This window comes from Artemia sp. Qi Xiang Cuo, chromosome 11 (genome assembly GCF_049724085.1).
Source record: "Artemia sp. Qi Xiang Cuo chromosome 11, ASM4972408v1, whole genome shotgun sequence".
Lineage (NCBI taxonomy): Eukaryota > Metazoa > Arthropoda > Branchiopoda > Anostraca > Artemiidae > Artemia > Artemia sp. Qi Xiang Cuo.
Window position 1 is genome coordinate 51,274,060 of NC_142804.1, and position 8,425 is coordinate 51,282,484.

Here is an 8,425-nt window from a genome sequence, read left to right on the forward strand (position 1 = left end):
TTAAGAGCAAATCTTCCAAGGACTACACCATAATCCCTGGCTTCTAAGGACATCCTACATGACCTTCCTAATTTTTGCATCCTTCTAGAGAATAGATATACCCTTTCATCCTTAAATTTGAGCCACGCCTACAAACTCTGCAACCATTTTGCCTACTATTTTGCCTGGGGCATATGCTACAAGTAATCCACGTTTTAAACTTGACAAATTTATAATCGAGGGGAGTCAAATAAAATAAATGGAAATATGCCATTTATCCTCCACTGTTTTACAAAATCAAAAGCAACCTTTTTGTTATATCCAGATTCCGCCGGATCAAATATAGAAATAATAACTGACATATTGATATCAAAACTTGAAAAAGCAATTGCTCTAAAAATTTAAATATTGGTTTTAAACACCTTTTTTTTTTTTTTTTCTTTTTTTTTCTTTTTTTTTTTTTTACGGACGCCAGATTTTCGGCAATAAACTTTACTTTTAACGACAAGGGTCCAATAAAATTTACTGGGTTCCTTAGCCGTATTAAATCACTTACGAAAGAAAATATGTCTCAAATCCAATTGCAGTTGGTCTCAATTAAAATACTAGCATCAAATGGAGTCACAATTGAGAATTAATTTTTGATTATCGAATTCAAAAATGTTAAACATTGGTTGTAAACTGTCAAATGTAGATCACACTTCGACTGCATAAAATCAGGTAAAAAAAAAAACCAAATGTAGAATGGCTAAGCGAAGGTAGAAATCAACTGGAAACTCTCGGCTGTTGAAATTGGAATTAGTATGTAGAAGCTCTCACGAGGAAATCCATATTGGGCATTGTGTAACAGCCTATTTCAAAATGTTGATTTAAAAGAAAGTATTTCTCAAGAAGGCGCTTTGAATAGAAGAAAGTTCAATAGCTCGTAACGCTTCGATGTCTTATTAATCAGTCTTTTGTAGTATTTGCAGCTCAATATCAAAGTCTGGTAGCGGGCAAAATACTCTTCAATATGTTGCCAGTATTTAGCATAAGATGTCGTAAATACTTATAACGGTCACTCAAATGTCACTTGGAGGTTTTCCCCTAGTGATATACACTCCACTAGTTTTAACCGCTTGCCACCACTCTGTAAACCTCTCTTTAGTTCTTTATTTGTATGCCTTTTATATTGGCAGATGTAATGGTTTACGTAAATTCCAAAGATAGACGATAAACGTTGGTACATGGTCTTTATTAAATAACGTGAGAATACACATAGAGAAAATAAGGTAGCACAAGAACAAATAGCTACGACGAAGGCGAACGATGGACTCCCTTTAGAAATGAACCAAGAATATAACTTTCCTGGAACGGAAGTTCCAGGCCTGGGAGTGACCCCTTTCCCACGACTAGCTGTAGTCCCAAGAGCTCCCCCCTGGACCGCTATCGTTGACACATAAATGCCCAACTAACTAAGAAATGAGATACCCGGACAAGCTTCTCGAATTGATGTTAAATACTTTGCACGGGGAAAATTTTCAACGGAGTTAGAATTCTCTGGAGAATTTTCACGGGGGAGGGATTACCCACGGGATAAATTATTCATGGGGGAATTATCACCAGGAGGAATTCTCCATGGGGAAAATTCTGCGGACGTAACTTTCGATTGAAGGGGGATTTCCGAGAAATATTTTCTCCACAGAGGGGATTCCGCCATGACCTGAAAAACGATCTGGAATTAAATGAAAAATCGATCTTTGTTCAGATGACAGGAATGTTTTTCAAGTGGAATCAAAAGGAAGAAATTGACTGGGGGGAATTGGTCGGGAGGATGGGATTATCCTGGAGTAATTTCCTGGGAGAAGAATTTTACATGGGAGGAATATTCCACGGAGGAATTTTCCATGGGGATATTTTCCATGGAGGGGATGGATTTCCTGGGATTATTTGAAAAAAAGAAGAAATTAAATAGAATTGGCAAGTTTTTCTGAACGTAAGGAGCAAATCTGAATGTAAGGAGCAACATTGAAACTTAAAACGAATAGAAATTATTCCGTATATGAGGGGAGCTGCTCCCTCTCCAATTCACCGCCCTTTGCGCTGAATTTCGATTTTTTGTCCCAATTCTTTATGAACGATTCCTGATACACAAGTGTTGTGTAGTTTGAATCTTAATCTTTTTTTAAAAGCACTCAAAAACTTAGAGAAATCTTGGGTCATTTCAAATTTAGGTCTTTTATGAAATCTGATTCCAGTCATTTCATCTCTGACGTCAACTGCGAGGGGTTTAATGAAAACTGGTTGGAGAGCCTGATCTTTGTAAAAAAATGAAATGATATTGTAAGTGTTGCAATTGACTTCCTGCAATTGAAGGCGATCGATTAAATTTTTTAAATAAAATAAAATATAATCTACCAGGAATTCTGGTGGGTTTTGTTGGATTGACTAACTCTTGGTTTAAAGCAGGGATTTTGGATTTTTCAAGTTGTTTTAAGATGGCTGATGTGACTTCAGCCATTGTATTTAAGGGTAGTGATTGAACCAGTGTGTTAAATTAAAAATTTTTTTCTGTTTTGCTCCTGTTAAGTCGTATAGTTGGGTATGCCTGAGAAGCTAATTAATAATCGACTCTCTGACCACCTTAAAAAATTTTGCTGCACCCTAGTTACTTTGGCCTTAGGAAAGAGATGAGTACTGAACAGACAATGCCATGTTTAACTAGTTGCATAAACCAAGCCTTTGACAAATGTTACGGTGTTACAACAATATTTTTATCTATAAAGAAAATTTTTGATATTGTTGATTTTTCTATTCTTTATGTTAATGTAAGATATCTTAATTTGATTATTTGTTCCTTTCCAGGCGTTTACTAAAAGTAAAATATCGGGCTCAACATCTCAAGGATTGTCCAATAGTTATGGTGTGCCACAAGGCTCTATTTTGGGCTCTGTTCTATTTTTAGTTCCTTCTAAATGACCTTCCTTTAACTAATCATGAATAGGGTCCCCTACTTCACGGTAAATGTTTCATTCGTTCTTTTTGCTGGCGAAACATTTCTAATTGTGTGTGAAGAAACTACTGAATTGTTGGTTAATTCATTAAGTACTATTCAGAATTATCTATTTGGATGAGTTGTAACATGATTACTATTAACAAAATTAAGTCCAATTTTGTAATTTTTGGATAGTCTCATATATGTTATCCGTTATACCTTCAGTAATAGCTGGTGGCCACTCAACACAGAAGGAGTCAAGTCTTCGGCTTCTTAGTATTATTATTTGAAAAAAAAACTACGTTTTCTAAAGAGTTAAAGAGGCTGAGTTACAAGGTCGAACCTTAAAACGTACAGGGATTAGGAGGCACAGTTGGGGGGCGGCAGCCCCCCAACTGTGCCCGATTGGGCTCAGTTCAGTTCTGTGCCCGATTGGGCCCTGTTCAGAGACAGGGGCGGCAACCCCCCGCTCTCGCAGCCTTTAAATAAAAAAAAAAAAAATTTAAACTGAAAGTAAGGAGCGACATTAAATCTTAAAACGAACAGAAATTATTCCGTATATGAAAGGGGCTGTGCCCTCCTCAGCTCATTGCTCTTTACAATAAAGTTTGACTTTCTCACAACTCTTTTTTTTAAACAATAAAAACTTTAGCGTAAAGAGCAAGGCGTTGAGGAGGGCACTGCCCCTTTCATATACAGAATAATTTCTGTTCGTTTTAAGATTTAATGTCACTCCTTACTTTCAGTTTAAAAAACTTTTTTTTATTTAAAGGCTGCAAAAGCGGGGGTTTGGGGGGCGGCAGCCCCCCAACTGTGCCTCCTAATCCCTGTACGTTTTAAGGTTCGACCTTGTAACTCAGCCTCTTTAACTCTTTAGAAAACGTAGTTTTTTTTAAAATAATGTCTAGTATGGATCAAGGGAGTTAATTTTGTAACTTTATTTTTGATGTAAAATGGCTACTTAAGAATAGTTGATTTCTAATGAGTGCACACACTGCTCGAAGCTATTTGAGGATAATCATGTGTAGTTTAGAAAAATCTTCCAGTCCCTTAATTTAAGAAAACAGTGTTGATTTACTCGCCAATTTGTTGATGCAGTAATAACACCTTTTTTGGGGGATTAGCAAAACTAGGGAACAGTAACGCTGGCCCCCCAACCTCAACTCAAACATTGCTTCCTGACGTAGGATCCAGAATTTGGATCTGTTGGGTTTGAAACTTGCTAACAGAGCCTTTTAAAAATGCCTTGTTGGATTTTGCTTGGAATTTGTCTTCTCTTTCTATTTGTATTTGCTTCTCTTTTAAAGTCTATTGTGAATATTAATTGCTTAAAAGGAGATCTGACAGAAATTGCATTTTATTTTGTTATTTTTTCTTTGCTTTGAAAAGGTGCTTAGTTATAGCAATTTCACTTTACTTGAGCCCTTAAACTTTTTTATATGATGTTTCAGTGCCCCACTAGCTATGATCGAAAAAAGAACCGAAAAGAGGAGGAAGATCAGCAAAAGAAAAAAAAGAAATCGTTATGGATGATATGCAATTCTTCCTTGTTTGACATTTTTTTTCAAAACGTGTTTTATATTTTTGGTTACTATGGGCTAGAGTTTATTCTTTACTAGTTGGTCCTAAAAGGGTGACTATGACCGTTTTTTATGGCAAAAGAAGGGTAATATCTACAACTCTCAACTCAATAAGGATCATGTGGCGTAACATAACGTGTACCTGAAACCATCCTACCAAGCAAGTATTTTTTTTTTTAGGTTTTCGACCCTCAGAAGAGTATATGTATATATATATATATATATATATATATATATATATATATATATATATATATATATATATATATATATATATATATATATATATATATATATATATATATATATATATATATATATATATATATATATATATATATATATATATATATATTTATATATATATATATATATATATATATATATATATATATATATATATATATATATATATATATATATATATATATATATATATATATATATATATATATATATATATATATATATATATATATATATATATATATATATATATATATCATATTCGAAGAGTATAGTATATTTCCACCTCAGAAGAGTGTATACTACGTTTCTTTTTCTTATGGCTTTCGGAAGATAGGCTGTGCTGCTAGAGAATGTTTAGTAGACTGCAGGGTACTTGTTTATTATATGACACTCAAGTGCTCCATTTAATTAGAAACTGTTTTTTTGACGTCCAGTCCTAATGAAATATCACGAAATACAATAAAAATTTTATAATTTAAAAACAAATTTGGGCTATATATTTGCACATTAGGAGGGGGGGTAAGGCATAGCGGGTCTGCATGCAAAATGTGTTAAATACAATTATTCTGCATATTATGAAGTAAGAATGGTTTTCTTACTTCAAACTGGCCAAATACTTTATCTTCCCCCCCCCCCTAATGTGCAAATATATTGCCCAAGTTGTATATTTTCCATCTATTCTGTCAGTTTGCTTTGTCTGGTCTCACACTAAGCTGAAAGAAACTAACAAAGAAACTGGTTGTTCTTGAGTTTTATAAAGCATAAACTTGTGTGGCGTTTAATGCACAAGTGCCGACTACAGACAGTGTACGTGTTGGCTAGCTCTTTGGACTTTTTTTTCATGCCACCGAGAAAGGTTTCGTAAGGTGCTTAAAGCAGGCGAAACCAGTTATTCAGGTCTGCCTATCTATTACCACTTTGGAGTATTAAATACCTGCTAGCTGTTTTTCTTTTCATGTGTACAAAGGGCGTGTCCGAAAGATGCTGTTAGCAAAAATCCAATACAAAATCCAGCAAGATATCCAACTTTCTTGTCCAAAAGCTAATGTGCAGAATGTGCTTCTTCTTCTGCAATAAATCGCAAACATGTCGATTTGCATATTTGGAATTAGTGTTAAAACGTATATTAACGTGATGCGTTCATGTTAAACCTAGCGAAATAATAAATAAATTGTAAATTAACCCACTTGACTGTGTCCCAGCTCTTCTTTAATTCATATTTTGGTATTATTTGGCTTCATGCCCAAACTCTTATTGAGAAACAGTTACAAAACACCTGAAACCAAAGAAATTACTGAACTTTTCTCTATATGCTAGGGCTATATAGCCTATATATAAGAGATGGGAAGGGTTAAAATAGATAGACTGTAAACTACTCTGTTAATTAAATCTGTGAAGTTTCCTGTATTTAATTAAGTGAACACTTTTTTTAAGTGTTTAATTCTGAAGAGGGCATTAAGAAGACTAAATGAGTGAGGAATAAAAAACTGTTATTTCCTTCGCCAGATTGTTGCATTTTTGCTTGATTGTTGCAGATTGTTGCATTTTTGCATTTTGCATTGATTGTTGCTTTGCCAGATTGTTGCATTGTTGCAAAGATTCTTTCTCTTCTTTTAAATGTTCAGGATTTGTTATTAAAAGTGTTAATTATGATTTGGGGGATGATGCGATTGAAGATTTTCAATTTTCTGTAGCATTTTTACAGAAAAATAAAGTCAGCTTATCAAATAATTTCTTTTCTTCTTAATATCCAGCACAAAATCCTACACTTTCACATGATTTTCGACTAGTTAAATTTATCAGATTATTTAACCAATTATTTTAGTCCGAATGGAAAAGCCAATGAAAATCCAATAACTTATCATGGATAAAACAAGAACGCAAAGCTTTCGGACATACTCTAATACTTTTCTCTATATTATCTGACATCGATCCCTGTTATAATTTGATCGTCCTTTTCGGTTAGCCGTCTATGGTCAGATAAAAAGCAGTTGTCGTCCTTGAATGGAACGGGAAGAGGTCGTGAGAAAGGAGTTAAAGGAAATTAGAAGTTCTTGGGATAAAGAGGTGAACTTCGAACAAAATTGGGATAGAGGAAAAGTGTGTGCAGCTGTGTTGGCCTTGAGCGGCTTGGTGCAACAATGAGTTGTTAGTAGTAGTAGTAGTAGTAGTATCCCTTTATAAGGTCCTATCCTCACGCTTTTCAATTACGAAATTGACTGGATTACAGGAAGAGTTGCAAGAACACAGTAACGCGTGGGAAAGGTGTTCAGGTCACTGACCTGGACTGTGCTGATTTTTTGCTCTCACAGAGGGCGATTCACTGAAAGCCTAAATTGGTGTTGGAAAATGTTGCATATTACTCTAACATGGTTGAATTTATAGTTAATCGAACAAAGACCAAAGGATGTCAGCAAATTTTCAGAGTCCTCCTTCTATATCCCTGGACGGTAACAGTATTGAGCAAGCTCGAGAATTCGTGTGTCTTAGATCCTTTGTCGATTAGAGGGGGGAATCTGACCATGAAATTGAAAGGCGTACTCGACTAGCCTCTGTCAGCTTCGCTCATCTCACTAAATGACCATGTAAGCATCGAAACATGAGCCTTACTACAAAAATTAGAGTTTATGTGGCGATCATCGACGGCACTCCTATATGGATGGGAAACGTGGGTTTTTAAGGTTTAAATAGTATAAATCTAGACGTCTTTGATCACGATTGCCCCTGTTGCATTCTACTTGTCCAACACCATGAACGAGCATCGAAGGAGAAGATCCTTCAGTGCTGTAAACAACCATACACAGTCTCAGAAATTGTAAAGAGACGACAGTTCGTGTGGCTGGGAAGGCTTGAAGACCACCGATACATATTGAAGTTCGCTATTAAAGCCCAGCCGCTCGAAGATTGGAAATGTTGCCCTGGAGGCCAGAAGACAGACTGAGCGTCAATGGTAAAAAACTACGTAGAACCGTTTGGAGGCTTCCACCTCTTTGGTCGGCTCTGGGACAGAAATTGCATGTACCATATCGAAGCCATTGCACATGACCATGACTCATGGAAGACTTCTGTTGATGAAATTATGGATGCCAGAGCAAGGTGCAGCGGCGTCTAGTTTCCCGTCCAAAGTAAGTATTATAAAATTATGTATTGTCTTTTGCGGTATTTTCTTGTCGATGACTTTTTGAAAATAATTTTCTTTTCTAGTGCACTCACTGTTGGACGTTTGGCGGTCAGGGCATATTCAGTAAGGAAACAATAGACGATTTTTGTCTTTCATTTCATGTTTTGTATTTGGAAATATATGGATGATGAATAAAATTATGTAATACTAGAATAAAAGTTGTGACGTAAGGGTAGGGAAAACCGATACGATGAAATTGATAATAGAAATAAGTAACCGACATCTAGAATATTATTCCTCAGTCTAATGTTAAAACCAAAAACTTGGTAGTCTTTCGAGGTTTTAGATCCTTACCCAAAGGAATTCCAAGATAAGGCTAAGATTTGGCTTCGATTAGGGATGTGTTGCTGCAGGCCTAGCAGTTGGATCTTCTTTGAAATTAAGGAAAAAACTAAACTACAGTAAAAAAAAACTCTATCTTTCACATCATTGGGATTTTATTTCCCACTCTTTTCAGAGGAA